General features: G+C 39.2%; 1 pseudogene; it reads right to left on the bottom strand.

Moving 5' to 3' along the window:
* Positions 1-714: 714 nt before the first annotated feature.
* LOC126508634 (60S ribosomal protein L5-like) overlaps positions 715-6000 on the bottom strand; it is a 28037-nt pseudogene continuing 22751 nt past the window's right edge.

The following is a 6000-nucleotide window of genomic DNA, read 5'->3' as shown; positions in this document are numbered from 1 at the left end:
TCTCCTCTGGAAAACCCCTTGTAGGATTTTTTTGATACTGTTTTGGGCTGAGTTGCTTTAAATCAATTGAACTTGCAACTCTTATGTATAAATTGTTTTTATTTATTTATTTATTTGTTAGTAACTCAGTACTGTAGAACATTGCATATAGGATGTCGCCTAGATAATATTGTGAATTGGATCACCTGACTTTGTCTATCTGGAGTGGAGCTCAAATCAGCAAAATTACAGGCTACCCAGAGTTTAGCCACCTGAAATGAGTCCTAATGAATATTGGTCTATGGCATACAAAATTTAATTCTCATATGAGCTAGGTTAATAGGGTATGGCTTTTTAAAAGATATCAAGAGTCTGTTTGAAAGTTTTTCCAATAATTCAGTGTCTAGTTAATTCTCTCTCTCTCTCTCTCTCTCTCTCTCTCTCTCTCTAGGTCTCTCACTCTAGGTCTCTCTCTCTCTCTCTCTTGCCCACTTACACTTTTTCAGTCACTCAAAAACTGCAATGGCTTTATGGACTGTTTTAACACGAAAAGTTATATTCTGAGTTATAGGAAGGGAAGAAATAAGGAACATGAACCAGGACCAAACAACCAACCAGGGACAGTGATGTTCAAAGCAGAAGAAAATGGATGACTTAGTCTCATTGAACAATAGATGTGCCTTCTCCTGTTTGTTTGTTCTATGTGGGCCTTGCTTGAAATTAGATGATATCTGCTCACAGTGGTGGAAGAGAACTTTCATTACTCAGCTCCTTCAGGACCCCAAACACTTTATTGGCAGCTGTAGTTCTGATGAGACCTGCATCCAAATAGCAGGTGAATATACCAGGCTGACCATCAATGCTTTCCACGTTGTATTCATATCCACTTGACCTTCCTAGATCTTACCCATGCTAAACCTATTGAGAAGCCTGCAGGACAGCAGCAAGCCAGTATAATATGCTACAGTAGAATTTGTCAAGAACCTTCTTAACATAATTTCTTAGTTTATGTGCATATATTGACAGGCTATCATATCCCTTTCTATATGGGCATATACAGTCTGACAGATAATATCTCTTTTAGTTGCATCCTGTATTTTCTTGTGCTATACTTATGTTTTGTCCTGGATCACCAATCGTTTTGAAGCCTAGTAGTTGGTTTTACCTCCTCATCACCTTCTTAATCTTATTTGGGACATCTTAAGGTAGACTTTATTCTTGACAACTTTCATAAACACAATCTTCCAGGAAAAAAAACCTGCAATTACAGCCACACACAGACCTGCAGGCCTGGTGGTGCTAGGGGGCAAAGCTTCTGGTCTATTTTCAGAGTGATGAGCAACAGCCTGAATATTCTATGAGGGGAGATGATTCTATTCCATCTCCAGCAAAACTCAGCTTCTGTCTGCTTCTTCACAGTAAATGAAACAAGATCCAGCTCACTAAGACATCACCAAATCCTCTTAGATTAGCTGTTTGCCTCTGTCAAAGGAGTCTGAAAAATTGTATTAAAATTTTCTTCAGAAAATGATATTTACAACCCTGGTTTCTGATGTGCACACTGATACACACTGCAGAGATACTGATTGAATATCAAGACCAGCTCCAAATATGTCATGCCAATTTCCTGTGCTGTGTGCACCTGCTGAGCCAACTTATGTGATGAGGAACATGAACATGGGTGACACATCTTTGCATATCCAGCAATACTGCCCAAATTCATTGGCAGTCTGTATTTTCCTACTTTAGAAACAATGCCATAAAACAAGATGTTAATATGCTATCATAAAAATAATACTCAGTGTTCTCCACTTAAAAACAAAATTAAGACAGTGTTGAACATTTATTAGGATTAATTAACAAAGTATTTACCTCAATAGTGACCAATATAAGAATTATGAGTGGAATGAGGATCCATTGAGATAGGTAAAATATTAGCATAAGACCACATCTCATCCGGCTTCTTTAATGAACCATTTTATTTTACTAAAAGTATTGCCTACTCTATGGCAGACAGAGCAACATAGTGTGTTATCATCTTGTGTCAATAAATGCAGATTGTAAGAATAGTATACTGAGCCCTTTTCAGAGGGGTATCTGGGACTAATAGGAAATTTGATTCCTTGGACTTGCTACTTGACTTTAAGCCAATGACCTGGAATTTTTGTTTTGTGTCTTCCCGAATTTGACATTTTGGAGCTGTAAAATAAACTTATTTTGTGAAACAGAATAAGTCCAGGAATAAGAAAGAGGAACTTATTTTCTTGAGTTCTTTATATATTTTGGAGATCAGACCTTTGTCAGTTGCGGGGTTGGTGAAGATCTTCTCCCAGTCAGTGGGAAAAGTGACAATTTGCACAGCTGGACAAAGACAGGGAGATTCAGAAGATGGACGGTGACTTGTTACTTTCTTACTAGAATCTTGGGAAACCCACTTTAAATGCCCAAATTTCATAAGGTATCAAACAAGGATTTAGGCAGGCAATAGCCCAAATGCTTACATGGAGACTTGGTCCATGTGCACATTGAGTAACATGACTTGTTGCCCTGCCGTACAAGCAAGTCTCTTCATGTTCTGAGCTATGCTGGACAACTCCAGTGGGCTAAGCTGCTTCATACCCCAAAAGTCATATGTTGACATATTGACCTCATGCAGTTCAGAGTGTAACTAGATGTGGTCACTGGGTCTTTACAGAGATGATACTATGACACCATTATAGCACTTTCTGATTCAATCTTCGTCCTCATAACAAGAATAAATTTAGACATGGGGTGACAAAGAGAAACATGGTCTGAAGACAGACAGGCATAGTAAGATGATCCTCTACAAGCCCAGTTCAAGAAAAGAGAGAGTTCCGAGGTTAAATCAGCCCTGGACGCAGACATCTAAGGCTCTGGAACTGTGGGGAAATAAGTTCATGCCAGGTAAGCTTGCAGTAGCACCTGTGTGTCAGGATGACCCATAGAATCAGCCATGATAAGATCAAACCTTTCTTCACGGCATCCTGGCAATCTGACTTCATTTCTTCTCAATCTCGGTGTGAAAATGCACTTAGGTTAGCTCCACTCTTGGGTCATTGGGCCAACTATATCTATGCCCCTCAGGAACAATAGCGTGCCTATACTTAACCCTCACCAGGGGCAGTAGTCTGTGTCCTAGGCTCTGTTCCATCCTCTGTAGGCATATCCTTTCCAGATGTTCATTTTCCATTGTGTCGTTTGACTTTCCCCTTCTGGGTCTGATCTTCAAGGCTTGTTGTCAAGGAATCTTGATTTACTCTTAGGGTATGTTATGTGGGCAGGGTGGACTGATTGCTAAACTGTGTCTGTCTAAGATATTCCCCATCATTTTACATCAGGACCCTCTGTGAATGTGACAACCCCTTTGGGTTTGCAGTTTCCTGCTAACATTGGAAAGGATGGGCAGTCGTTTTAAATAGACATGGAGCAAAAAGCTGTGGTGTAAAAATAATAGCTATCCTAAATATAAAAACAGAAGAAAATCACGTTCCAGCTCCACGGCAATTTAGTTATTCATTTTTGTGTCTTCACTATATAAATACTTTAAAATTGCAATCATGCAATAGAAAAGATTCTGTGCTTGCTTTTCTCCTATTGCAGTGAAGATACTGTTTTCTGCTGCTGTGTAATCTTAATTGTTATTTTCAGTCTCTACATAACTATCTTAGTCAATTTTGCCCTGCTGTGACAGACACTCACAAGCTGAGTAATTCATGAAGAACAGAAGTCGCTTTGTTTGTTTTCCTAATTGGAGAGGCTGGGAAGCCCAAGGCAAGGTCCAGGATCTTCTACCTGGTGGGAACTTTCCCTTCTGCCATTTCAACCCAAGCCAAAATCATGAAGCAAGGAAGAAGCAAGGGAGCTGGTGAGGAGAGAGAATCAGAGACAGAGACAGATAGAGACAGACACAGAGCGATGAGAGACAAAGATACAGAGACAGGCGGAGACAGAGAGAAGAAACCAACCGCTGGTAGCTGATTCATTACTCAGTCCTATAGTTAAAACATTGATCTTGAGACAGCACTCTCGTGGTCTAATCAGTTTCTAATGATCCCTTTCAACAACATTACATTGCACACAACACGACAATGTATGAGCTGTAGAAATTCCCCAAACACAGCCTTAACAAGACATTTAAATGGATGCTTTAAGTTTCTCTGGTTATTTTAAATTTTTTTTATTCTTCTGAATAATGCTGAAGTGAACATATTTCTTTCTTCTTTTTTAAAATGATGTTTTCGTAAGGAAATTTCCCAAGAGAAAAAAGAACTGATCATTTTTATGATTTTTAGCGTGAATTGGATTTTGAAAAAGTGGTAACAACAGGGGCCACTCGTGCAGTGCAGGGACACATTTGGTTTCTTTCAACTTCATCGTAAACTGGTGTCATCATTCTTTTATCTTTTTTTTTAATTAAAAGTGGAATTTGACCTTCATTTTGTTTTGATAGTAATTCCCTAATCAAAATGTTCAGTATCAGACTTACTCAAGTCTGTGAATTTATCTTCATATTAGCAGACTAAGTAGTGGCAGGAAGGAATGAATATTCATAACTCATTGTCTACCAGGTAATTTACTGGTGGTTTCACTTTTCTACATTTTAATCCTCACAGTAACATCTCACCTGAAACTCTCTTTACTTATGAAATGTGGCTGGTCTCACCAGTCTAGCAGGCACAAGAGGTGAATTACAACTCAGAGCTCTCTCCAGCGACAAATTCACTGGTACGATTGGGTGGGTTTCTTGATCATAGGCTTTGGTCCTGATATGCAAAGTAGGCCTTCAGCCATATGGTTGGTTGGGATTCTCTAGGACAGACCAATATAATAAATATATATTGCAAGGGAGTATGGGTAGGCTTTCATGATAAGGGCTGGGTAGCCCAAAGTTGTCTACATGCAGGAAAAGCAGTGATTGTAATAGCTTCTTTGTCCATATGACTGGATGCATAGTCTCAGTCAGATATGGAAGGCCTGCTGGAATCCTGGAAAATCCCTGGTCATTAGCTTACCCTGGAAGATTGAAGGACCTGGGTTTTAATGACAATCAAAGGCAGCAGCAGCAGACCCCAGAAACAGAGAAGATGAACTCACCAGTCAGAAGAAAAAGCAGATAGCCAAAGGCAGACATCTTCACAGCTGGGCTGTTGTCCAAAGGCATGGACACTCTGCAGCGTTTACGCCCCTCTATTAATCTTTCTAGGAAAAATGGTCACAGATTTGCCAAGGTCTAGCTGATCCCAGATCCAGTCGAGTTGGCAATCAAGATTAGTCCATGTACTGGGACTATTTGTCACAGGACAAGAAGTAAAAATGGTGAATTAGCAGTTAGGGTTGCCTCCAGTGCAGTCCTATATATATTGGATGAACTCATAGGCCTCATGTACTGGGGCTTAAATTCACACGAGGCAAAAGCTGGGAAAGCTCAGAGTAGTTAGACTCAACGATCAGATATTCAAGGGTAGGATGTCTTAGGGGCCTAGAAGTCTGAAGTTTTATCACTAAAAGGACAGATTTGCACTTGATATTAGCTTCCCATATCTAGTTCTCAGAAGTAGCTGAGAAGCATGGACGACAATCTCAGAATCATACCCATATATAGACTCAGTAATATATAGACTCAGTAGGGTTCAGTAGTCTGTGTTATGGGCTGAGGAGACAGCTCAGTAAATAACACACAATGACCTGAGCTAAGGAAGGGACAGCCTGATCCCCGAAGCTCATTGGCAATCTAGTCTGTTATTAGGTGTAACCCAGGGCAAAAAGAGACTGACTCCATAAAACGATAACAAGCAAACAACAAAATTATATATATATATATACATATATATATCTTCAAAATATATGTATATATTGTATATTTATATATATATTGTTTTATTGAGGCAGTCTCTTATTGCCCTGGGATAACCAAGTATGTTAGACTATGCATATGTATACAGTATACATATACACACACATATATATACAATATACACCTACACATAGTTACATATATAT

The sequence above is a fragment of the Alexandromys fortis genome, unplaced genomic scaffold (assembly GCF_014885135.2).
Source record: "Alexandromys fortis isolate MF-2015 unplaced genomic scaffold, M_Fortis_MF-2015_v1.1 scaffold_86, whole genome shotgun sequence".
Lineage (NCBI taxonomy): Eukaryota > Metazoa > Chordata > Mammalia > Rodentia > Cricetidae > Alexandromys > Alexandromys fortis.
The sequence above is the reverse complement of the archived record's forward strand: the minus strand, read 5'-3'. Positions and strand labels throughout refer to the sequence as shown.